General features: G+C 41.0%; 1 non-coding gene across 1 annotated transcript; it reads left to right on the forward strand.

Moving 5' to 3' along the window:
- The first annotated feature begins 20,294 nt into the window (after window positions 1–20,294).
- On the forward strand, window positions 20,295–20,396 carry LOC128058231 (U6 spliceosomal RNA). The gene has a single exon (XR_008200417.1). It is a non-coding gene; the product is annotated as a U6 spliceosomal RNA (small nuclear RNA).
- The last annotated feature ends 7,367 nt before the right edge of the window (window positions 20,397–27,763 follow it).

Raw genomic sequence — 27,763 nt, forward strand, 5'->3', positions numbered from 1 at the left:
CCATATGTGCTGTTAGTTGGGTGGTGCATTAAGTGCTGTCAGAGACAGAAACCTTCCTCAAGACAGATGGAGTGAGGGAGTAAGGGAAAGCCTCATAGAAGAGGTGAAGTTTGAACTCAGCGGGAGATGGGAGGCCTTGGAGGCCAGGAAGCAAATGGAGAAAGCAAAGGGACAGAGCAGTAGTGGTGGTAGCAGATATAAATCTGACCACAGTAACTTCATGAACCAGACAAAAATGTCTGTAAACAAACCCAGATGAACCATCCAGAACATGTTTCATTCACATTAAGCTATCACATATCTGACTATCAGTTCAGTCGCTCAGTCGTGTCCGAATCTTTGCGACCCCATGAATCGCAGCACTGCCAGGCCTCCCTGTCCATCACCAACTCCCGGAGTTCACTCAGATTCACATCCATTGAGTCAGTGATGCCATCCAGCCATCTCATCCTCTGTCGTGCCCTTCTCCTCCTGCCCCCAATCCCTCCCAGCATCAAAGTCTTTTCCAATGAGTCAACTCTTCTCATGAGGTGGCCAAAGTACTGGAGTTTCAGCTTTAGCATCATTCCTTCCAAAGAAATCCCAGGGCTGATCTCCTTTAGGATGGACTGTTTGGATCTCCTTGCAGTCCAAGGAACTCTCAAGAGTCTTCTCCAACACCACAGTTCCAAAGCATCAATTCTTCGGCGCTCAGCCTTCTTCACAGTCCAACTCTCACATCCATACATGACCACTGGAAAAACCATAGCCTTGACTGCTGCTGCTAAGTCGCTTCAGTTGTGTCTGACTCTGTGCGACCCCATAGACGGCAGCCCACCAGGCCCCCCGTCCCTGGGGTTCTCCTGGGTTGCCATTTCCTTCTCCAATGCATGAAAGTGAAAAGTGACAGTGAAGTCGCTCAGTTGTGTCCGACTCTTAGCAACCCCATGGACTGCAACCCACCAGGCTTCTCCATCCATGGGATTTTCCAGGCAAGAGTACTGGAGTGGGGTGCCATTGCCTTCTCTAGACGGACCTTAGTCGGCAAAGTAATGTCTCTGCTTTTGAATATGCTATCTAGGTTGCTCATAACTTTTCTTCCAAGGAGTAAGCATCTTTTAATTTCATGGCTGCAGTCACCATCTGCAGTGATTTTGGAGCCCAAGAAAACAAAGAGTCTGACACTGTTTCCTGTGTTTCCCCATCTATTTCCCATGAAGTGATGGGACCAGATGCCATGATCTTCGTTTTCTGAATGTTGAGCTTTAAGCCAACCTTTTCACTCTCCTCTTTCACTTTCATCAAGAGGCTTTTTAGTTCCTCTTCACTTTCTGCCATAAGGGTGGTGTCATCTGCATATCTGAGGTTATTGATATTTCTCCCGGCAATCTTGATCATAATGACTATAAATGCTAGATAATTTAAAAAAAAAAAAAAAAAGACTGGAACCAGAAGAGGATAAAAATGCCCCAGTTGGTGGGAACTGGGCAGTTTGAAAGAGAAAAAGAGGGACCTTGGATGAAAGGCCAGAGGATGATTAAGAAGGAGTGGTACCTGTTGGTGTTGAGTCTGAACCTCACCTCCCTGTCCCTGGATTATTGTGTCCTGACTTCCTTCCTATCTCTTCTCCCCACTCTAGCATTCAATCTAAAGTGCCTGTTTAATTTTCCTATACTCCTTTTCCCCCTAGCACTCTCCTGCTCAAAATGTTCCACGGCTCTGCGTTATCATTACAGCAAAATCTAAATGTGCCAGTTGGTCCCTTAAATCCTGTCACAATATAGCACCAATCCACTTTTCCAGTGTCATTTCCTAAGCACTCCTCACTGAGACCCTCATCAGATTAGTTAGCTCAGGCATCCAAACACACCGAGGACTGTCTTTTTTTCCACCCTCACATTTTAACATTTCTGAAATTGGTCAGAACATCTCTCTACCTGTTCCACCTACATTGCTTCTGCACTGAGGAAAAACTCACTCATCTTGTTGTCCTTAGTGACCATTCTTCGCCACTATTCATTCCGCCCAGAAAAATCATGACACGTCGCACTTATTGTGTTTCTTCCTCTCTTTTGGCACCAGGTCATATAACAACCACAAAGTGCTGTTACTGATGTTCATCAAACAATTGTAAGGTTTTTTTTTTTTTTAATTGACAGCTCATAAATGATAAAAACCTTAAAATAGTAAATTGAGTATCCAATGGGAAAAAAAGCAAGTACTGTTAAGAGACTCTTCAGAAATTGCTACATATATACTAGCAGACATGTAACACATCAACTCATTTAAAAACTTAAAAATATATATAACATAGAGTTTACCATCCTAAAGGTTTAAAATTTATTTATTTATTTTTGGCTCTGCTGGGTCTTCATTGCAGGCAGGGGCTATTCTGGTTGCAGTGCATGGGCTTCTCATTGCAGGGGCTTCTCTTGCTATGTAGCACAGACTCTCGGGCGCAAGGGCTTCAGTAGTCGTGACTCCTGGACTCTAGAACATAGGTTCAGTGGTTGGGGTGCATGGGCTTAGTGGCTCCACGGCATGTGGGATATTCCTGGATCAGGGATCGAACCATCGGCTCTTTCATTGGCGGGTGGATTCTTTTCCCCCTGAACCACCAGGGAAACCCCCATCCTAACCATTTTTAAGTGTGGATAGTTCAGAAGCATTAAGTACATTCACACCGTTATCAACCAATCTCTAGAACTTTTTCATCTTCCCAAACTGAAACTGTATTCCATGCCCATTAAACAACTCTGCATTTCGCCCTTGTCCCTCTGGCACCCACCATTTTCCTTTCTGTTTCGGAGTTTGAGTAATCTACATACTTCACATAATTGGAATTATACAGTGTTTGTCTTTTTGTAACTGGGGTACACAGCATAAAGTCCTCCAGGTTCATCCATGCTGTAGCGTGTGTCAGAATTTCCTTCCTTTTTAAAACTGAATACTATTCCATTGTATGTGTTTACCACATTTTGCTTATCTAGTCATCCATCAGTGGATACATGGGTTGCTTCTATCATTTAATTATGATGACTAACACTTTATGAACATAGGTGTACAATTATCTCTTCGTGATCTTGCTTTCCATTTTTTTGGATATATAAACCCAGAGATGAAATTGCCAACTCATAATATTCCAGTTCATTTTAATGTGAAGTTTTCACATTCACTATTCTCCAGGCTGCTCTTTTTGTTTAATAGGATGACTAACGCATCTCTCCATATAAGCACTTCCATATCCACGTTGTTCTTCCTAATGACTGCACAGTATTCCACTATATACATTTCCTGTGCTTTATGTCTCTGAGAACCAGTTGAGAGACATTTAGTTGTTTCCAATGTATAATTAATAGTGCTGCTGTGAACATCTTAATACATATTTCCTTAGATATTTCTATATGCATATTTCTATACATATATATATATATATATATACATATTTCTATAGATAGATATACTCCCAGACACGTGCAAGGAAATATGTATGCATGCCTAAGTCAAGGCTATGTTTTTTTTCACTTTGATAAACATTGTCAAAAGACCCCTAAATGTATGCGTGCCTGAGTCAAGGCTATGATTTGTTTGTTTGTTTGTTTTTCATTTTGATAGACACGGCCAGTTCAGTTCAGTCGCTCAGTCGTGTCCGACTCTTTTGTCAAAATACACCTAAATGAACACACAGATTTTACACTCCCATCCAGTGGATGTCAGTGGCAAATCTTTAAAAAGTTCTATTTTTCTTTTTTTTTAGCAGAAACAATTTATCAGGAAGCCTCACACATCTTACACATTGGATATATAAGTTCTGGAGATTTGTTAAGTTGCTGTCACTATTCCATAGGCTTGCTTACCCTGACTATTTCAACTCATGCCCTAATGTTTACTTTTAATGTATGAGGATCTTGACTTCCTTCCTAGGTGCTAAGATCCTCAAGAGAGGACATAATTTACCATAACCATCCTCACCTCCACAATTAGATTTTTGCCTGGAACATACCAGAACTTGTTACATTATACATAGAATCAATGGCAGTTTCTAAGTGCTAAATGAAGAGATCTTAAGCCTTTTTTTTTTCCTATTTCTTTGTGTAGCTGTTGTAAGTGAAATAACTGGAATCACTCAATTCTAACATCAGCAATAATACCAGTCATTAATATTAATTTTTGAAAACATACAATGAAACAGGTATTATCTTAAAATACTTGACATGTGTCACCCTCATTCAGTGCTCACCAAATGAATATGTGCTCTTCTTATCTGTGTTTTATGTAAGGAGAAACTGAGGCACAGTGAAGGTAACTGACCTGCCCAAGGTCACCTGAAAAGCAGCAGGTTTCCACAGAGAATTTTGGTTTCATTTTAATTGCCCAATCTATGCTTTTTATCCCTGCAACATGTACAATTTAACAAACCCAATTTATCATCAATATATTGATCCATGACACCTCTTCCATTTCCCATGGAGCTGTCTGAAACTTTAATGCAGGTACAGGTTTCAGTAAGCGGAGGTTTCCTCATTTGGGGTAAGATCCCTATTGTTAGAGATGTTGTCTTTCAGAAAGTGGTTATTATTTCCCAAATTCCTGTTGTTCCCAACCATAGATATATTTATGAAAGAAGATTTTTTTCTTTTCTGGATAAAGATCATGACTTCCTTCAAATTATAAACTTCACATGCACAAGAGCCCCAGAGAAGAATTCCACTTATTTTTACTAAGACCTGTTTGTGAAACCCACATTTTAGAAAATGATAAGCATGATAAGACTAACGCTATTCTGAACTTTCATAAAAGAGTCTTATCAAATTTTAGAACTTGAAAAGGGCTTGGTTACAGTGATACTTGGTTACAAGCAATATTTTTCCAGGCACATCTAGTTGTCCATGGAAATAGATAGAATCCATATGGATACATGGCATTCGTATTCAGTTTTTAGCCTGTGAAGAAATGAACAGGAAATCATAATTAGAAAAAAAGAAAAAGGAAGTTCAACTTCATACAGTAGAAAGGAAGCATATGTAAATCATTACCTGCCCTAAGAGGCAGAACGCTGAAGACTGAAGAATTGGTGCTTTTGAACTGTGGTGCTAGAGAAGACTCTTGAGAGTCCCTTGGACAGCAAGGTGATCAAACCAATCAATCCTAAAGGAAATAACCCTGAATATTTGTTGGAAGGACTGATGTTGAAGCTGAAGCCCCAATATTTATTTTGGCCATCTGAGGTGAAGAGCCAACTCACTGGAAAAGACCCTGATGTTGGGAAAGATTGAAGGCAGAGGGAGAGGGGGTGTCAAAGGATGAAATAGTTGGATGACGTCATCGTCTCAATGGGCATGAGTCTGAGCAAACTCTGGGAGATGGTGAAGGACAGGGAAGCCTGGCGTGCTGTAGCCCATGGGGTCACAGAGTCAGACACAACTTACTGACTGAACAACAAAAAGAGGCAACACAGCACAGCTTCATAAAGAATTTAGATAAATTCACCGCTTCAGACCCACAGTAGGCTGACGGGAACCAGAATTGTGTGTGTGTGTGTGTGTGTGTGTGTTGGGGTTGGTGGGGAAAGTTCAAAGAGAGGCGGCAGAGTTTGCACTAATCTGTGAGAGAACTGTGCTGTTCTCCTCCTGCTTGTCCTGCAGTTATCATCCATGAGGGTGCAACGATGGCTTAGGGGAGTGTGGCTTCGAACTCAAGTACTCATGCTCTCAGGAAGCCCACGCCGCTGCTCACGGCACCATCTACCCCAACGGAGTACCCAGGCTCCATACAGTGCCCCCTGGTGGCTGCTACTCGCATAGATAGCCAAGAGCATACCTTTTTCTTCTTTTTATGGGTAATACTAGATTTCTTGCTGTTTTTCCAAATAGATCTGAAGGTGTCTGAAGAGATCTGGGGAGTGACTGTAATTTTTAAAACTGGCAGTTTACCTGAGAGGAGGAAGAACATAATAGTGATGGGTAGGCTATCTCACAATTCCATGATGGACTGGGTCTTAGCATTCTGAGCAGGGCATTCTCCCACATTTTATTAACTGGCAACTTTCCTTTTACCTAATACCTTTTCCTTATATCTCCTTGATGTGAGTGATCATAATAATTTCTGTAATAATTTCTTGTACTAGTCCTTTCTTTTTCTATTCCACTGTCATATCCTTTACCTGGATCATTCTAGTTGCCTTCTAACTAGTCCTAACCTCAGACTTCCACAATCCCAAGTCCATCCTGGACCCAGTTTCCAGATTAATCATCCAAAAGCAAAATTCTGATCTTTTAGTTCATCAGCTCTGATAACATTATTGACTCTCCATCTTTAGCAGATATCTCTTATTTGTGCTTGCCAAGCCTCCACTGTGGCTTCTTGGTGGAATAGAACATTGAGTTTCCTTTGGGGTTCCACTCCCCTGCCCTCCAGGGTTGGTTATATAACTCAGACCTGGCCGATTCATGCATTTCTTCTCCCTGGCAGTGACTGGTCAATGGGTGTACATGTAACTTGTGGTGGTCCAATGAATGTGAAGAAAAAGGATCTTTCTTAAGATTAAACAGGCAGAATGTAAACTCCTGGCTAGTGCTTCCCTACTTGCCACTGGGCGGAAAGAATCTGCCTAAGAATAAAGTCAACCTAGAAGCAGGACTTCCAGGAGGTGGGAGTAGATGGCATCATTTGAATCCCTGACTCTAAGGGAAACTGTAAGCTAGAACCAACTCTGGACTTTCCATTATATGAGCCAATAAACTTTTTTTGTAATGAAATCAGTTTGAATTGATTTCATATAACTTAAAACCAAGATTTCTCACTGATTTTCCTATATAGACCTGTGATATTGGTGGCACTGGTAAAGAACCTGCCTGCCAATGCAGGTAGACTTAAGAGATGTGGGTTCAGTCCCTGCGTCAGAAAGATCCCCTGGAGGAGGGCATGGCAACCCACTCAAGTATTTTTGCCTGGAGAATCCCATGGACAGAGGACCCTGGCAGGCTGCAATCCATAGGGTTGCAGAGAGTCTGACATGACTGAAGTAACTTAGCATGCACACATTATGATTTATAAGAAATATATTTGGTCATTCAGGTGACCAAATATATATGAGAAATATACATTTCTTGTGGTATTTGTCCATGGTTCCTGGCTCACAGCTCCCACAACCCTTGGAATTTCCTGAGAGATAAGAGTAATGGGAATAGCTTGTATTATATTTGGTCTCAAGTCCTGAAAACCCTTCAAAGGCATCAAGGTGAAATTAGTGTCTTTTTATTCATAACAAGCCCCTTCTTACCATGGGCTGGGGCTATGTTAATAAAGTGACTTTCAGAAATTCCCTAAAGAGTGGGACTGCTTGCCAAGGGAACCAACCTGGAATGGAGCTTTGGAACTTTCAGTCTCTGATTTCCAGGGAGGGGAGGCTGGTAGTTAATGGCCACCAATGGCCAACAATTTAACCAACCATGCCTATGTGATGTGGAGAAGGCAATGGCAACCCACCCCAGTACTCTTGCTTGGAAAATCCCATGGGCGGAGAAGCCTGGTAGGCTGCAGTCCATGGGGTCGCGAAGAGTCGGACACGACTGAATCGACTTAGCAGCAGCCGCAGCCTATGTGATGAAGCCTTCGTAAGAACCAAAAGGATGAGGTTCAGAGAGTGTCTAAGTTGGGGAAACAGAATGCTTCCATGTGTCACTGTGCTGGGTCCCAGACTCCAGGAGGACAGAAGCTCCTTTGGGACTTCACCCTGTGTACATCTTCAGCTGGCTGTTGATGTATATAGCCTTTAATGTCCTTTGCAATAAACTGACAATTAGTGAGTAAACTGGTTTCCTGTATCCTAGTTGAACCTAAGGAGGGGCTTGTGAGAGACTCTGATTTATAGTCAGTTGGTCAGAAGTACAAGTAACAAAGGGCTTCCCAGGTGGCACTAGTGGTCAAGAACCCGCCTGCAATGCAGGAGACGTAAGAGACACGGGTTCTATCCTTCGGTCGGGACAATCCCCTGGAGGAGGACGCGGCAACCCACCCCAGTATTCTTGCCTGGAGAATCCCCGTGGCGAGCCTGGCAGCCTACAGTCCACAGGGTCACAAAGAGTTGGACACAACTGAAGTGACTCAGCACAGCAGCACGGCACACAGGTAACCATCTGGATTTGAACTGAGGTTGAAACTTGAAGATGTCTTTAGAAGAGTGGGATGAGGTCAGGCTGGGCACAGTAAAGGGTGGTGCAGGGCAAGGGGCTTGGAACTGTAAGGCAGTATGGTTTATAATTTCAGGACTTGGAAAGGGCCAGAACCTGGGTCACTGAGGGTCTGGGTGGTGAAAATGTGCCTGGGAGAGAAAGGAGTCAGTATCCTAGCTGGATGATTTTCCCTGGTGATCGATGGTTATCGGTACTTGGGTCCTTTCATCCTATGGCTCATAGGGAAAATCAGGGTGTGTGTTACTGTGGTGGGGGTCTGCTCTGATGCTCCACAGTGGGGTTTGTCCAGGACAAAATCTAAGGTAATCATCTTCCAGGGGCATGCCTATACTGGAAGAGCATGCAGTAGCCCCTTGTATTTCCTAGGTCTATTTTTTAGTTAATTGATTTAATTAATTAAAATTTTAAACTGAGTAACTTAAAAATTAAAAGTCAATTTAAAATTTAATTATTGAAAGATTAATTAGTTTTGCTGTGTTGAGTCTTAGTTGTGGCTTGCGGGGTCTTCCTTGTGCCAAGTGGGATCTTTCGTTGCAGTGCACAGACCCGCTAGTTGTGGCGTGGGGTCTTGGTTGCACTGTGGCACGTGGGATCATAGTTCCCCAACCAGGGATCCAACCTGAGTCCCCTGTGTTGGAAGGTAGATTCTTAACCATGGGACCACCAGGGAAGTCCCTTCTTGGGTCCACTTTTGGCCCAAGAGTGTGTCTTCTACGTTCCCTGTTAGAGCGGCAGGTTATACAGATGCGAGTCTGCTAGGTGACTCAAGGGGCAATGCTGAACGTCTAATAAAGAGCCTGGTTTCTCACTTGGGCCACTCTGAAGGGGTCGCTGGCTTCAAGGGCCTTTGACAAAGGACTGGCTGACTGATCTATAGCAATCTAAGAGTTTGAGGCAAAGACAGCCACCTCCCTGCTTGATCTCTTTTCGCCTCTTCTAAAAGAACTCTTTTTTTCTTTTTTAAGTGTAACAATGTGCCCAGCTATTAAAAAAATCTACTTTCCAGTCCTCCTGGGCATTAAGTGTGGGCATGTGACATACTTCTCACCAACTAGACGTAAGCAGAACTATTCCTGGGAGTTTCAGAGATTTTCCTCATATAGGTGTCCACAATTTCTCCTTGTCCCTTCCTTCTTCTGGTGTGGAATAGAAATGGGAGGCTACAGGTGAAGCAGCCACTTTGCAACCACGAGGATAAACCTTGAGGATAACCTTGCTGGGGTTAATGGTGAAGAAAGAGAGGGAACCTGGGATGTGAATGACATGGTGGAGTGTCTCTTACCTCCCCCATCTTCCTCTACTTTATTAAACCACTGTAGCTGGTTCTTTTCCACACAGCCAAGCATCATCTCAATAGGTGTGAATCATAGTCATGGAGAGAAACAAAACTCAGAGTTTAAAAGAAAGAAACAGGATAGATCCAAAGTAGAGGAAAACAAGGTCTTCAATAGGAAAAGAAGGTCCAAAGTCATGATCACTGAGAAAGGCAGGAAGAGTGTGGGATTCATGGCTCTGGCTGAAAGGAGTTTTGGGGGTTGGAGACCATTCAAAATGGGGCCAGCAGTATGGTTTGGGGGCCAGCCTGAAGCCTCAGAGTGTTGGTATAGCACCCAAACCCACAAAAGACTGTCATGTTCCCTGAACATACTTTTGGTCATCAATTTCTTCTCCTTATAAAGTTCTACCCATTCTTTGATGCTCCAAGTCCTTAGCAGAAGCTGAGATGACTTAAAATAGTATTAGATACTGAGATGGAATTATATAATGGTGACTGGCATGATGAGAAAGCTATGCCCTGTCCAATTCTCTAAAAATATTTCAGTCAAAATAATGCATACATATAACTAAACAATTAAGTACCTATTTGAAATAGTCCCCTTAATTTCTTTTATTTCTCACATAGCTATCATTATTTCTTTCAAAATACTTAAGCATTTCAAATCCCCTATTAATTCAGTTTTTAATGCAATATTCCCCCTTTTTAAAGTCCTCCATTTTTCTGACCTCAACCATCATCTGGGACTCCCTTTTCTGCAATTCTTCTGATTTCTGCATTCTGTATTCTTTCTCTATGTGACTTATTCCCTCACTTTGCTCAAGTATATCCTCTGGAAGCTTTCTGAGAATGGATACAGAGGAGGTACAGAGTTTGAGTCCTTTCAAGCTACAAACATCTCTAGTTTCCACTCACACTTGGTTAGGAGTTAGGAATGTGTAGAGTTCTCACGGAGGTGTCATGGCAGAGCTCCTTTGCCTCTAGTTTTAAGTTACGAAGTCTGTGATTTTCCTGGCTTCCAGTCCTTTGTAGGCAATCTTTCTTTCTCTTCTTATATACTGTTGCGTGTGCTAGTCACTCAGTCGTGTCCAACTCTTTGCGGCCCCATGGTCTGTCCATGGAGTTCTCTAGGCAAGGATACTGAAGTGGGTAGCCATTCCCTTCTCCAGGGAATCTTCCTGACCCAGGGATCGAACCTGGGTCTCCTGCACTGCAGGCAGATTCTTTACCAGCTGAGCTAGCAGGGAAGCCCCGTATGTTGTTAGGATCTACCTTTTATTCCTAGCATTCTGCAAGCCATGATTGTCATGCACTGTGCTGAGCACTCAGTGCGCTCTTTCAATATGCAGATTTATGTCCCTTGGTTCTGGGAAAGTTCTTGGTTTATTCCTTTGATAATTCCCTTCCCTCACTTCTTTCTTTTCTTTCTGAAATTATGAGTTAGCTACTGGTGCTCTTAGACTGATCCTCTTGCTCATATTTTCTCAGCAATTTTTCATCTCCCTATTTTTTGGTCTACTTTTGAAGACTTTCTTGACTTCGTTTTTCAACATTTGTTTGGAGTTTTTATTTTCACTTTCTAAGAACCTTTTTTTTTTTCTAATCTTTTTTCATAGCATCCTGTTCTTGTTTTATAGATGCATGATTTTCTGTTTCACTGAGAGTGTTATAACTTATTTCATCTTAAAGTTTTTCACATAGTCTCTATATCTTCAGGGCTCTTTTATTCTCTTTGTTTCAGGCATGGTTTCCTGTGTTGGAGATTCTGAGATTTCTGTTCACAGTGAAGAAAGAGGCATCCAAAGGCTGACGGGAAACTCCTGTGTATGTACAGGGCTTCTTTGAATGGTGAGGGAGTGGCCAGCTCTCAGCAACTGGAGTTCCTTTCTTTGGGGCTGTTCAGTTTTTCAAAGAATACCCCAGTCTTCTACATGCCTATCAGCCTTCTGGAAGCAAGGCAGACAAACATAGCTTGGGTGAAGAGGAAGGCTGAATCCCAGATGTTCAATGTATAGAATTTTCCTTACTCCTCCTATTTCTAGCTTCTCACCTCAAGCTCATTGCTGGGTGTCCTGGGAAAGCTGAAAGGCTGTTTCATTTTTCCAGAGAAAACTCCCTAAGTGTTCTCTCCGCTTCTACTCTTGCCCCACCCCCACCCCCACCCCAAATCTGTTTCAATTTAGAGCTGGAATGATCCTGTTAAAATGTGGGTCAGATCAGGTCACAACTCAGCTTAAAATTCTCAGGTGCTTTTCCATCTCAATAGAGTTAAAAACTAAAGTTCTCGTAATTGTCTAGAAGGCCCCCCACCCTCCACACTTACTTCTTGAAATTGTTACCTTATTGCCTTCCGGTTCTCTCTCACCCCATTCCAGCCCTGCTGGCTGCCTTTCTGGCACTGGAACACACCAGGTAGGCGCCTGCTTTATGGCCACTGTGCTTGCTATTCATTTACCTGGAATGTGCATCTCACAGATATTTACATGGCTTGCTCCCTTCCTCCTTTGGGTCTTTATTCAAATGTCTTTTTTCCCTGGCAGCCTCCAGCCCCTGACATATACACACTATCTCCTTTTCTTGTTTTATTTTTCTTTGAAGTATAATCTCCATATGATACACAATCATATATATTTTCCTTCTTTTTGAAGTAGCTGATTTAATGTCTGTCATTCTCCACTAGGAAGTAAGCCCCATGAAGGCAGGAATTCACTGCTTAATTACCAGCATTGAGAATAGGGCCTGGCACACAAAAGGCATTTAATAAATGTATGCGAAAGAAATAAGTATGAATAAATAAACAAAGTGATCCTGAAGTATTCTGGTTCTTTTTTAAAGAAAAAATTAGTCAAAAAACAGTGCTGTGAGATGTGGATAGAGACTTGTCTTTCTGTTAAATTTTTTTTAAACACATGAAGTTGATGTTTCTGAGGAAACATTGTTATTGTGTATATTCTATCATTAAAATAGGTCATTAAGAACTCCTTGGCTGGCAAATAAATAGCCTTAGGCTATTAATTTGGATTTCATGAGAGAAGGAGAATTAGAATTAAAAATTAGCTTAATAACTTATTAATTATAAGAACACAGAAGCAATCAGAAGAACATTAGTTCTCTAACCAGTAATATTACTAATTGCTTTTAATGTTTAAAATGATGTCATATTAGGGCTAAATGTCAAGATATTTTCCCTGTAGAATCCAACCAAGTAACCTTGGTTTGAAGAGTCTTTTCTGGTATTGAAACTAACAAATCTGATTGAACTGCTCCAGCAGAAATATCTCATAATTATTTGGTTCAGAAGATGAATGCATTCAAACTATTCATATGTACACTACATTTGGGAAAAGCTGATTTCTTGAATTAGAAGGGACATTTTAATGCTTTTTAAATGAATATTTTCAAGCAGGTATTTCATGATCATCTTCCTACTTATGCAAATTGAACCATTTACCAAGCAAGCACTATGTTTTGCAGCTCCAAATACATACTCAGTGATAATTATTTTCCATCAACCGTCTGAGACCACCCATCATTAGCACCCACTGCAGCCTTATAATGTCTTCTGGTGCAGTGTGTAATGAGAAAGTTGCTACAGTGCCAAGAAAAAGCAAATGAAATCATTAACCTGCCTTCTGTTTATTAAGCCTAAATTAAAGTTAAATTTAAGTTAATTTTAACAGAATAAATCTGTTTAGTTTAAATTCAACTTAAATGGACTAGGAAGTAGATGTTCTGTTTCTCTAAAAATAAAGGGGTGATCTTAAAATCCTGGAATCACTTGATTGACTGTTAAATGGCAATGCAGTAATTTCAGTTTAAAAATGACAGTGGGAAAAAAAGTGACAGTGAAGTAAACAGTAATATCATAATTCTCTCTAAAGCTGCCAGCGTTAAAAAAAAAAAACAAAAAACCTGCCGTGTGAAATTATGTCATGTTTCTAATAAGACTTTTATTGCAAAAATGATAGAAGACTGGATGCTTATATCATTTCATTCTCTCCACATAATCTACCAGATAGTGTACCAAGATGTGTCCCATGTTTTATTAACACTGAGTTTGGATTTTCAAATGTGTCTATGCTATCTTTCATTGAGCTTTATTGAAAATGACCTTTCTTTGTACACACTGCTATTTTTAAAATGGATAACCAATAAAAAACCTACTGTATAGCACATGGAACTCTGCTCAATGTTATGTGACAGCCTGGATGGGAGGGGGATTTGGGGGAGAATGGACATACATGTATGGCTGAGTCCCTTCACTGTTCATCTGAAATTATCACAACATTGCTAATAAGCTGTACCCCAGTGCAAAATGTTTTGGTGTTACAAAAAAATAGATAAATACAATTTAAAAATAAAATGACCTTTCCTCATTTTTCCACCAGCAGTAAGAGTGGCTATCATTAATTCTGGACATGTGTATAGTGAAGGAGAGGACAGGTGTGGCCAGAACTAAACAGCTGGTTCTATATGTGAGCCTCTCACTTTCAAAGGATTTTTGTTGTTGCTCAGTGGCCCAGTCGTGTCCAACTCTTTGCGACTCTATGGACTGCAGCCCACCAGGCCTCCCTGTCCCTCATCATCTCCTGAAGTTTGCCTAAGTTCATGTCCATTGCATTGGTGATGCCATCCAGCCAGCCATCTCATTCTCTGATGCCCTCTTCTCCGTTTGCCCTCAATCTTTCCCAGCATCAGGGACTTTTCCAACGAATCAGCTGTTTACTGCAGATGACCAAAATATTGGAGCAGCAGCTTTAGCATCAGTTCTTCCAATGAGTATTCAGGGTTGATTTCCCTTAAGACTGACTGGTTTGATCTTGCCATCCAAGGAGCCCTCAGGAGTCTTCTCCAGCACCATAGTTCAAAGGCATCAATTCTTTGGCATGCTGTCTTCTTTATGGTCCAGTTCTCACAACTGTACATGACCACTGGGAAGACCATAGCCTTGACTGTATAGACCTTTGTTGGCAGAGTAATGTCTCTTCTTTTCAATATACTGTCTAGGTTTTTCATAGCTATCCTGCCAAGAAGCAAATGACTTCTGATTTCATGGCTGCAGTCACCATCTGCAGTGGTTTTAGAGTCCAAGAAGAGGAAGTCTATCACTACTTCCACCTTTTCCCCCTCTATTTGCCATGAAGTGATGGGGCTGGATGCCATGATCTTAGTTTTTTTAATATTTAGTTTTAAGCTGACTCTTTCACTTTCCTACTTCACCCTCATCAAGGGCTCTTTAGTCCCTCCTCGCTTTCTGCCATTAGAGTGGTATCATCTGCATATCTGAAGTTATTGATGTTTCTCCTGTCTATCTTGATACCAGCTTGTAACTCATCCAGCCTGGCATTTCTCATGATGTGCTCAGCATATAGGTTAAATAAACAGGGTGACAGCAGACAGCTCTGTCATACTCGTTTCTCAATCTTGAACCAGTCAGTTGTTCCAACAGGGTTCTAACTGTTGCTTCTTGACCCCATACAGGTTTCTTAGGAGACGGGTAAGGCAGTCTGGTATTCCCATCTCTTTTAGAGCTTTCCACAGTTTATTATGATCCACACAGTTAAAGGCTTTGGCATAGTCGATGAAAGAGATGTAGATGTTTTTCTGGAATTCCCTAGCTTTCTCTATGATCCAGCGAATGTTGGCAATTTGATCTCTGGTTCCTCTGCCTTTTCTAAACCTTGCTTGCACATCTGGAAATTCTTAGTTTGCATAATGCTGAAGCCTAGCATGCAAGATTTTAAACATAACCTTACTAGCATGGGAGATGAGTGCAATTGTCTGATGGTTAGAACATTCTTTAGTACTACCCTTCTTGGGAACTGGGATGAGGCTTGACCTTTTCCAGGCCTGTGGCCACTGCTGGGTCTTCCAGATTTGCTAACATAATGAATGCAACACCTTGATGACATCATCCATTAGGGTTTTGAAGAGCTCTACTGGAAGTTCATCACATCCACTAGCTTTATCAACAGCAGTGCTTCCTAAGGCCCACTTGACTTCACTCCACAATGTCTGGCTCTGGATTACAAAAGGATTACATGATAAAAAAATTACCCTAATGCTCTCTCTGTACCTATCACACTCGAGCCATTCTTTGATGATCCAGGAAGCACATCAGAATCTTATGAGGGCTGTTACTTTAGTTTTCCGGTTGATACCTGGAGAAATCTTTGCAGGTCAGGTTGGGAGAAAGAATAGAGAACAGGAGACAAGTCCTCAGAGAACAGGTGAGGATAAGAATACAGGGCTTCCCTGGTGACTCAGATGGTAAAGAATCTGTCTGCAATGTGGGAGACCCAGGTTCGATCCCTGGGGAAGATCCCCTGGAGAAGGGAATGGCAACCCACTCTGGTATTCTTGTTTGGAGAATTCATGGACAGAGGAGCCTGGTGGGCTACAGTACATGGGGTCGCAAAGAGTCAGACACGACTGAGTGACTAACACTTTCACTTTTCAAGAGCACAGGAGAAAAGAAAGGGCAATAGCGAAAATTTCGTTTCAACAACATTTATCACCTAGATCAAAGACTACATATCACATGCTAAGAGCACTTGAACTTAATGCAAATCACAGGCCACACGATGGTGGCCAGCCTGTGACAGCCAGTTATTCAGTGGAAAAAGTGGAGCAAGTTGTGAGTGGTGCAGCATTTGGGAAGGAGTGGATGTGGACAGGTGAAGGGGAACACAGACTGCAAACACCTACCTGTCTTTCTGGCTCTCAGTGCTTCAAGTAGGTCAACAGCAGCCTTTTCTCCCAGGGCATTGTTTCCAAGGTCAATCTCCTCTAAGTGGGCAGAGTATTTGATCAGGCTGACCAGAGAAAGTGACAAAACAAAATGGTGTGGTACCAAGCATGGTTACGCAAAGAAACGCAATCCAGTTATTTTGGAGTGTGCTCTTTTTTCTTTTTTTTTAAGGTCCTCTCCACCGCCCCCTCCTCTCCCTCCCAAAGATGCGGCACTGACCCAGTTTGAAACTGAAGACATCCTGAATACAGTTTCCCCCTCAATTTTATCTCTCTAGTTTGGGTGCCTTTCCTAAGTAAGCTGGTACGATAAGGATCTTAGTTGCCTTCAATATTCCATGCATTTATTTATTCAAAAGATATGGCATGTTATTGCACAGTGCTTCTCAGTCTTTTAGGTTTTACACACCAGTAAAAGGTCAGATAACTGGGGTGGGGGGGACAGACAAGCGTCTCTTTGGCAACTTTTGGTATGTCTAATAACTTTCACCTAGTAACACTATAGAAGAACATATATTTTAATATAAAATTAGGAGTACAGTCTCACAATAAAGGAAAATTTATTTTTAAATTGAGTTTTTAAAAACGTTTATTTATTTGGTTGCGTTGGGTCTTGGTTGCGGCGTGCAGGGTCTTCTGTTGAGGCACACAGAGCCTCTAGCTGTGGTGCATGGGTTCAGTACTTGCAGTGCGTGGGCTCTCTAGTTGTGGAACATGGGCTCCAGAGCACATAGGCTCAGTAGCTGCAGCGCATGGGTTTAGCTGCTGTGTAGCCTGTGGGATCTTAGCTCTCCCGCCAGGGACTGAACCTGTATCCCCAGCATTGCAAGGTGGATTCCTAACCACTGGACCACCAGGGAAGCCCCCAAGGTTAGCTTTTTAAATGAAGTAAGGTTAGCTTTGTGAAAAATGAACACTCTACCTATCTTTATGTTTCTAGTCTCTTTGAGGATCATTGAAACTTCATTCATTTCCTGGCCTTGGCCTCCCACGTGGACTTCGGGAATCTCTGGCATTGTAAGTGAACGTGGAATCTGGGTGAGGTCCTAGGTTCTGAAGTCCTAGGCTCTGGATCAGCTTTTATGTTTTGTCAACTCTGTGATCATGGGCAGGCCACATGCCACATTGGGTCTTATCTTCCTCATCTGTAAATTTGGCCTCAAAAGGGTGAGTTTGCCTATTTCACAAGGTTGTGAAAAATAGAATGAAGACGTTTTTATGAAAGCATCTTGCAAAATGCAATACCAATGATGCTATTAATTCTGGGAGCATAGTTACTAAGTGCACATTAAGTGCCTGACGTTGCAGGGGCTAAAAGCAATTTAACACATGGTCTTGGGACTTCCCTGGGATTCTGGTGAATAGGAATCCCCTTCAGCTGCCAATGCAGGGAACACAGGTTTGACCCCTGATCCAGGAAGATTCCACACGCCATGGAGCAACTAAGCCCGTGTGCCACAACTACTGAGCATGTGCTCTGCAATGATAGAAGCCACCATGGTGAGAAGCCCACATGCTGCAACCAGAGAGTAGTTCCCACTTGCTGTAGCTAGAGAAAGCAGGAAGGAAGACCCAGCTCAGCCAAAAATAAATAAATAAGTAAATAAATAAAATAAAAACAACCCATGGCCTGTGCTCTGAAAGAAATTATCATAACTATCAATAAAACAATTTTAAGCCTTTACCATGTGCTGGGAATATGAAATTTCATTTAGGGTCATTAGTGAATACAAAGCCATTCTCTTGCTTCCTGTACACATTTTCTGTTGATTGAGGAGCCAGAATTCAAAGCCAAGGCTGAATGGCCCTGCCAAACTCTGCCTCTCGAAGATCTCACTCCCAAGGAGACAGTCCGCCTAATCAGGACTTGACAAGCTTTGGCTTCCTGAACTGCCTGACTGTGTCCAGCTCCTTCAGAGAAGATGAGGGAGAGCTGGGATGCCTCAAGGAGGAAATGGAGAAAGAGAAGCACCAAAGGAGAATGGAGGGTGTCGAAGACAAATTTTACAACTCAACCATTCTATATCTAGGTCTGATTCCGGATGCCGTGGATTTAACCACTATGCTACACAGGCCTCACAAGAGCTTTGGATTTACGGAGCATTCACTATGCATCAGATGTGATCATGGCCACCCACATGTTTAAGTACTGTGCTTGGCACAAAGGGGCGTTCCAAGGGTATGAGTAGGGCTGAAAGCCAGCCAAGGTCTGTTTGCCAAGTCCTGGGCATGAAGCATAGACCTGGAAGGGATAACTTCCTCTGACTCATTGGTGAGAGGAAGTGCCTTTTAATTCCTCTACCCAAAGGGGCTCTTTTTCTAACTCATATAGAGGTGCTAGTTGGAGCCTTAGGCACTATATTTAGCACCTCCTATATGATCTCATTTACCCTACAACAATCTCTTTAGTTAGACATTGTTATCATCCCCGATTTTACAAATGAAGGACTGAAATACAGAGAAGTTATTTAACTTGCCTGAGATTAAATTGTGACATAGGGATGTGAACGTAGGCAGTTTGCTTGAAAATAACCATGAAGTATGATTCAAATAGACCAAGAAAATGTTTTAATTTTCAGTAGTTCTTAATATTTACCATTTAAAAGAGAGAACAAAGAGATCTAAGTATTTAGTGTCCGAACTTAAAAAAAAAAACATGCAAAAGGAATTCCTGGTCCTGGTGCACATTGTTAAGTTGTATTAATAACCCTGTCACACACGGCCAGCAGCTGCACAGGGCCCTGTGCTCAGAAGGGCTCCTCACTTGGTTTAGTGCTCTGTCATCCTCTTGAAATTCTTAATAATATTTGAACAAGGGCCCATGAGTTTCCATTTGCATGGGGTCCCTGCAAATTCTGTAGTCAGTTCCTGTTGTCATGTTTAGCATGGTCAGAGCAGAAAGTAAAATCTGACAGTCAACTTTAAGTAATCGTATTGTTCGGTCAGCCCTATAGACCCTTGTTAGAGGAATCCTGGTCAGAGGGAGGTGTGGTTCATGAGGTGGGGAATGAGCAGGGTTCCTGCAGGCAAAGCAGCGTTTGAGTTTCTGCCTTGAAGTCAAATCCTCTGATACTGCCTGTTGGGGAAGGCTTAAGCAGCAGAGCTCGGTAAAGACTTATTACACATAAAAGGCATGATATCTCTTGACCCTGGATCAGTTAATCTGAAGGTGAGGCTAGACCCAGGTGCTACCAAGGGTGCATAGTGCCAGTAGGCAGTTGGTTAGTGCCCCATAATCTCCATCACCAAATCTTACCCCAACATAAATGCATATGCATAAGCCACTCCAAGTAAACATTTAATTAAGCAGACCCACGGAGCTGATTTTGCTAGCAGGCCCCCTGGCAAGTCCCTTGCCTCCTCATTCATCCACTGAGCTCCTCCTTTGTAAATCCCCAGGACATTCAATGATAAAAGGTGAGGAGCCATAAGTCTGTTCTCCAAAGTGCTCCTGGAGCCTGTTTGCTCATCCTCCAACTTGCTCTACAGCTGGCCCAGAACTGGACTTGCCAGAGTGCGGGTGGAGGGTTGTGAAGATGGTGCTTCTACTTCCAGGGCACCAGCCTGTCAGAATCCGCAGAGGTGAAGAAGGAGAATGAGTGTTAGACGTGCAGCTGTAGAAATATGCAGGGGAGCTATCCTTGAGGTGACTATGCAGCTCACTTCAGAAGTCACACCAGAAAATAACCCATGAGATAGAGTGAGACTAAAAAGCCCCAGAGAAGATGAATGATACAAAGGCCATGGATATTAAGTTTGGGCTAAGCTGTCTTTATGAGTTGATGTTGTAGGTCACTAGAAGAGTAAAGAGAAAGTCTTAAAAGCAGCTAAAGAAAAAGACAAATTATGCTCAAGAGAAAAAAGATAAAAGTAACTGCAGACTTCTTTTCAGAAACAATGCAAACAGAAGACAGTGGAGCAACATCTTGAAAGTATTAACTGTCAGCCAAGTATTCTATATCCAGGAAAAAAAATCTTGAAAAATGAAGGCAAACATACCACACATACTAAAACTCAGAGAAGTCACCACAAGTAGGTCAGGACTATAAGAAATCTATAAAGAAAGTCCTTCAGATAAAAGGAAAATGATACTAGTGTTGTCTTTGGCAACACATATACTAAAATTGGAACAATGGAGGTTAGCATGGCCCCTGCACAAAGATGAGGCACAAATACATAAAATGTTTAAAAAACAGGGAAAATGATACTAGAGAGAAATTTGGATACACCCAAAGGAATGAAGAAGACTAGAAATGGTAAATGTGTGAATAGGTATAAAAGCCTTTCCTTTCTTTTTAAGAAAATATTAACTGCTTAAAACAAATATAATCATAATATGTTTGGGGATTTATAACATTTATAGTAGTAAAATATATGATAACAGTAAAACAAAGAATGAGAGGGAATGGAAATGTACTGTTGTAAGATTCTTAAACTATGAGTGAAATAATATATTATTTGAAGGTAAATTGTGATAAACTAAAATGAATAGTGTTAACATTTGAGCAACCACTAAAAAAGAAAGTATAGCTAATGAAACAATAAAAGAGATAAAAATAGAATTATAAATATTACTCAATCCAAAAACAGGCAGAAACATAGTTTAAATTGAAGAAAAAAAAAATGAGAAAAAGAAAACAAATAACATGATTGTATGTTAAAATCTAGTCATATTGATAATCATATTAAATATAGTTGTCTAGATAAAAAACAGTTAAAAGACAGAGATTGTCCAAATAGGTTTTTTAAAAATGTTCCTTGGAAGGAAAGCTGTGACAAACCTAGACAGTGTATTAAAAAGCAGAGACATCACTTTGCCAACAAACATCCATATAGTTAAAACTATGGTTTTTCCAGTAGTTATGTACGGATGTAAGAGCTGGATCATAAAGAAGGCTGAGCACCAAAGAACTGATGCTTTTGAATTGTGGTGCTGGAGGACTTTAAGAGTCCCATGTTGTTTATAAGAATTTAGATAAAAAAATATAGATAGGCAAAAAGTAAAAGGACAGAGACAGATATATCACGCTGCTGCTGCTGCTAAGTCACTTCAGTCGTGTCCGACTCTGTGCGACCCCATAGACGGCAGCCCACCAGGCTCCCCCGTCCCTGGGATTCTCCAGGCAAGAACACTGGAGTGGGTTGCCATTTCCTTCTCCAATGCATGAAAGTGAAAAGTGAAAGTGAAGTTGCTCAGTCGTGTCCGATTCTTAGCAACCCCATGGACTGCAGCCCACCAGGCTTCTCTGCCCATGGGATTCTCCAGGCAAGAGTACTGGAGTGGGGTGCCATTGCCTTCTCCAATATATCATGCTAATATCAATCGAAAGAAGATTGGAGTGGATATATTAATATTAGTCAAGTTAGATTTCAGAGACGGGAATAAGACCAGAGATAAGAGAAAAATATTACTAGGGATTTCATAATGGTAATGAGGGTCAATTCTGCAAGAGACTTAAGAACCCTGAAAGTTCAGGCACCTAATAACAGTGCTTCAAAATTCATAAAGTGAAATTGATTAAACCGCAAGGAGATATTTGTTGTTGTTCAGTCTCTAAGTCACGTCCGACTCTTTGCAATCTCATAGACTGCAGCATGCTAGGCTCCTCTGTCCTCCACTGTCTCCTGGAGTTTGCTCAAATTCATGATCATTGAGTCGGTGATGCCATCTAACCATCTTATCCTCTGCTCTTCTATTCTCCTTTTGCCTCCAATGTTTCCCAGCATCAGGGGCTTTTCCAATGAGTCAGCTCTGTGTATCGGGTGGCCAAAGTACTGGAGCTTCAGCATCAGTCTTTCCAATGAATATCCAGGGTAATTTCCTAGAGAATTGACTGGTCTGACCTCCTTGAAGTCCAAGGGACTCTTAAGAGTCCTCCAGTACCACAATTCAAAAGCATCAATTCTTTGGCGCTCAGCCTTTATGATCCAGCTCATACATCCATACATAACTACTGGAAAAACCATAGCTTTAACTATATAGACCCTTGTTGGCAAAGTGATGTCTCTGCTTTTTAATACACTGTCTAGGTTTGTCACAGCTTTCCTTCCAAGGAACAAGTGTCTTTTAATCTTGTGGCTGCAGACACTATCTGCAGTGATTTTGGAGCCCAAGAGAAAAAAATCTGTCACTGTTTCCACTTTTCTCCCTTCTGTTTGCCATAAAGTGATGGGACCAGATGCCCAGATCTTAGCTTTTATTAATGTTGAGTTTCAAGCCATCTTTTTCACTGTCCTCTTTCAGCCTCATCAAGAGGCTCTTTAGTTCCTCTTCACTTTCTACCATTAAAGTGTATCATCTGCATATCTAAGATTGTTGATATTTCTTCCAGCAATCTTGATTCCACCTTGTGATTCATCCAGCCTGGCATTTTGCATGATGTTCTCTGCAAATAAGTTAAATGAACAAGGTGACAATATACAACCTTATCGTACTCCTTTCCCATTTTAAACCAGTCAGTTGTTTCATGTCCAGTTCTAACTGTTCCTTCTTGACCCACATATAGGTTTCTCACAAGACAGATAAGGTGGTCTGGTACTCCCATGTCTTAAAGAACTCTCCAGTTTGTTGTGATCCACACAGTCAAAGGCTTATCACACTCAATGAGGCAGAAGTAGACGTTTTTTCTGGAACTTCCTTGCTTTCTTAATGATCCAAGGAATGTTGGCAATTTGATCTCTGATTCCTCTGCCACTTTGAAACCCAGCTTGTACATCTGGAAGTTCTTGGTTCACACATTGCTCCACCCTAGCTTGAAGGATTTTGAGCATAACCTTGCTAGCATATGAAATGAGCACAATTGTATGGTAGTATGAACATTCTTTGACATTGTCCTTCTTTGGGATTGGAATGAAAATTGACCATTTTCAGTCCTGTGGCCACTGCCGAGCTTTCCAAATTTGCTGATATATTGATATTTTAAAAGTCACAATTATCTCTATCTCAGTAATTGAGAGAGCAAGTTAACAGAATATTTGTAAAGATATAGCAGACGTTACAACACTTGAGCAACACTGCTGACCAGCTTGACCTAACTGATATTTATGGAATATTTTCCTCCAGTAATAGCAGAGTACACATTATTTTCAAGTGCACATGAAAAATTTACTAAAATTGATCATAAATTTTGATCAATTGGGCCATAAAACTGGTATGTTTTCCACCCACAGCAGAATTTACTTAGAAATCAACCAAAGAAAAATATATGAAAATTTAACAAATATGTGAAAACTAAACAGCACTCTTCTAAATAATCCATAGATCAAAGAAGAAATCAAGAGGGCAATTAGAAAGTAGCTTGAGTTGAATGACAATAAAGATACAATATATCAAAATTTGTAGGATGCAACAAAAGAATACTTCAGTTCAGTTCAGTCCCTCAGTTGTGTCCGACTCATTGAGACCCCATGAATTGCAGCACACCAGGCCTCCCTGTCCATCACCAACTCCCGGAATTTACCCAAACTTGTCCATTGAGTCAGTGATGCCATTCAACCATCTCATCCTCCATCGTCCCCTTCTCCTCCTACCCTCAATCTTTCCCAGCATCAAGGTCTTTTCAAATGAGTCAGCTCTTCTCATCAGGTGGCCAAAGTATTGGAGTTTCAGCCTCAACATCAGTCCTTCCAATGAACACCCAAGATTGGTCTCCTTTAGGATGAACTGGTTGGATCTTCTTGCAGCCCAAAGGACTCTCAAGAGTATTCTCCCATACCTCAGTTCAAAAGCATCAATTCTTTGGCACTCGGCTTTCTTTATAGTCCAACTCTCACATCCATACATGACCACAAGAAAAACCATAGCCTTGACTAGACAGACCTTTGTTGGCAAAATAATGTCTCTGCTTTTTAATATGCTATCTAGGTTGGTCATAACTTTCCTTCCAAGGAGTAAGCATCTTTTAATTTCATGGCTGCAGTCATTATCTGCAGTGATTTTGGAGCCCCAAAAAATAAAGCCAGCCACTGTTTCCACTGTTTCCCCATCTATTTCCCCTGAAGTGATGGGACCGGATGCCATGATCTTCGTTTTCTGAATGTTGAGCTTTAAGCCAACTTTTTCACTCTCCTCTTTCACTTTCATCAAGAGGCTCTTTAGTTCTTCTTCACTTTCTGCCATAAGGGTGGTGTCATCTGTGTATCTGAGGTGATTGATATTTCTCCTGGCAATCTTGATTCCAGCTTGTGCTTCATCCAGCCCAGCATTTCTCATGATGTACTCTGAATATAGATTAAATAAGCAGGGTGACAATATACAGCCCTGATGTAGTCCTTTTCCTATTTGGAACCAGTCTGTTGTTCCATGTCCAGTTCTAACTGTTGCTCCCTGACCTGCATACAGATCTCTCAAGAGGCAGGTCAGGTGGTCTGGTATTCCCATCTCTCTCAGAATTTTCCACAGTTTATTGTGATCCCCACAGTCAAAGGCTTTGGCATAGTCAATAAAGCAGAAATAGGTGTTTTTCTGGGACTCTCCTGCTTTTTCAATGATCCAGCAGATGTTGGCAATTTGATCTCTGGTTCCTCTGCCTTTTCTAAATCCAGCTTGAACATATGGAAGTTCACAGTTCACGTATTGCTGAAGGCTTGCTTGCAGAATTTTGAGCATTACTTTGCTAGTGTGTGAGATGAGTGCAATTGTGCAGTAGTTTGAGCATTCTTTGGCTTGCCTTTCTTTGGGATTGGAATGAAAACTGACCTTTTCCAGTCCTGTGGCCTCTGCTGAATATTCCAAATTTGCTGGCATATTGAGTATACTTAGCATTAATATAAATATTTATATTTGAATTAAAAAGGTTTAAAGTCAATAACTTAAACTTGTACCTTAATAAACTAGAAAGAGAGGAGAGCATATTATACCCAAGGTAAGCAGGATAAAAGAAATAATAAAAAAGAATAACTCAAGGAAATTGAATAAAGATTAACATTAGAAAAAGCCAGAAGTTGTTTTTCATAAAGATCAATAAAACTGACAAATTTCCAATCCGATTAATTGGAAAGGAGAAAACAAATCAAGAATTTCAAACATGGAAGAAGAGATATCACTACAGATCCCACATGAAAAAGATTATAAGAAAATATATGAATAACTTGATACCAATAAATTTGAAAACTTAAATGACATGAACAAATTTCCTGAAAAGACAAAAAGTTTTACTCAAAAAAACAAAAACAAAAACAAACCAGAATAGCAGTCTGTTGATTAAACAATTGAAGTTGTAGTTTAAATATCTTTCCATAAAGAAAACTCTTAGTCCAGATATCTTCATCATTGAATTCTAGCAAATATTTAGAGATGAAATAATGCCGATTCTACACAACTTATTTCATTAAGTAGAAGAGGAAGAAACACTTCCTACTCATTCTGTGAGGCCAGAATTACCCTGATCCCCAATCCCAGCTGAAGACATTACAAGTATAGACTAACATCCTTCACGAACACAGATACAAAAGTTATTTTCTTTTTTTAATTAAAAACATATTTTCATTGCTGTGCATGGGCTTTTCTCTGGTTGCGGTGAGCAGGGGCTGGTCTTTGCCGCAGCATAAGGGCTTCTCATCATGGTGGCCTCTCTTTTTGCGGAGCACGTGCCCTAGAGTGTGGTCTCAGTAGTTATGGCACATGGGCTTAGCTGCCCCATAGCACATGGAATCTTCCCAGACCGGGGATTGAACCTGTTGTCTCCTGCATTGGCAGGCAGATTCTTAACCACTGGAGCGCCAGGGAAGTCCAATGCAAAAACGCTTAACAAAATGTTAGCAATACACTCAAAGGATAATACATTAGCAATATAGTAAATCTAGTGTTGTATTATGGGTTAACAAAACTGTTTATTAATATATTTACTATAAACAATACTAGCAAAGTTATCCAAGTTGTAAATCTTCTCATCCTTCCTGAATAAGGAAATACATTAGAGAAGGAATTTATTACTTTATAAATAGGGACTTCCCTGGTGGTTCAGTGGTTAAGAATTAGCCTGCCAACACAGCGGATGTGGGTTGGCTCGTTCGTCTGGGAACCAACATCCCATGGGGCAACTAAACCCCTGCACCACAACTACTGAGACTGAGCTCTAGAGCCTGTAAATCACAACTATTGAAGCTTGTGCACAGCAACGAAGAGTGACTGCAGACAACAATAAATAAATATACAAATAATTATTTTTTAAAAATAGCCTTCAATCAAGCCCTCAAGCCCCAAATCTTGGCTAGGCTCTATTGCCCTTGATTGCCCCAAGATGCTACAAATACTGATGTCCTAAGGTGGTGTAGCCTAGAGCCAATCCAGAAAGCTTTCTCACAGGGCTATACATGCTCACTTATGGCTTGGCCTACTGGGTATGCATTTTCAGGAGAGTGGACAGGGAGACAATCAAGGATGGGAAGGTAAAAGGGGCAAGGAAATATTCTGTTTTCTAGAAGCTTCCAAGAATAGCTCTCCTTTTAAGTAGGTTGGGACAACTTTGTAATCAAACACAAAGGAATGTTCACTCTTGAGTAGGCTGCCTTTCTTCCTCATGTCACATTGCTTAGATTTACATTATATCCTGACCATAGAGAAGAAAAATCTGGGAGTCATACCTCTTGCCTTTCCTTAGTTGTCAACTTTTTAAAATGGGGCTTCTAATGAGGTCTTCAAGACCCATTGAGGGCTAACATATAACTATCTGCCATGCCATTTTTATGATTTCAGGCCTTTCCACAGATCAGGTACCAATGACAAGATGGATCACTGCTTTCCTCTCAGCTGAAAATCTCACCTGGCACCACTAACAAGCTGTAATTAAATGACTGTCCCCATGATTTAACCCAAGCACCTTGTTTTGGAAGGTGAACAAATAAAGAATTTTAGTTTTCTACTCACCATGTTAGTATTTGAGTGAATTCCAACAAGTCATTTTCTCCTTCTTTTCCCTTTCCATCTATGCCATTATCTGCCAAATACAACTTCACTAACCAAGGACCAGTTTCAATCAAATCTTTAATTTTTTTCTTGATTCCTGTAGAAAGATCAGAGTATTTGATTATTTTTAGACAATAGTTCTCCCATTTCACCACCTTTATTGATTTTAATTTTTAAGATTATACTGATCTAACTTGTGTCGGAGAAGGCAACGGCAACCCACTCCAATATTCTTGCCTGGAGAATCCCAGGGACGGGGAAGCCTGGTGGGCTGCCATCTATGGGGTCGCACAGAGTTGCACATTACTGAAGCGACTTAGCAGCAACTTGTGTGAGTAGATGCATTTAGCAACATAGTCAAGGAAATGCATATAACTTAAGAAGTCCTTTAAAAAATAATCATAATATCCTTTTTCTTTATAATAGCAAGCTCTCTATGAACGAAAAATCTCATTTAAGATTTAAATTGTTGCCTTTACTTTGGCTAAAGAGAAAATCAACGTCTCTGGAAAATTTTCAGTAGAAGGTGTTGTCTGTTGATTCTGGAGAAGTGGTAGCCCTTTTATCAGGTTGGTGAAAACATAACTGCAGTTTTGGACCATAAATTTTAAGTCATTATAACTAGGCTCAAACACATCTTTATTAACAAAATAGGAA

The sequence above is a fragment of the Budorcas taxicolor genome, chromosome 1 (assembly GCF_023091745.1).
Source record: "Budorcas taxicolor isolate Tak-1 chromosome 1, Takin1.1, whole genome shotgun sequence".
NCBI lineage: Eukaryota > Metazoa > Chordata > Mammalia > Artiodactyla > Bovidae > Budorcas > Budorcas taxicolor.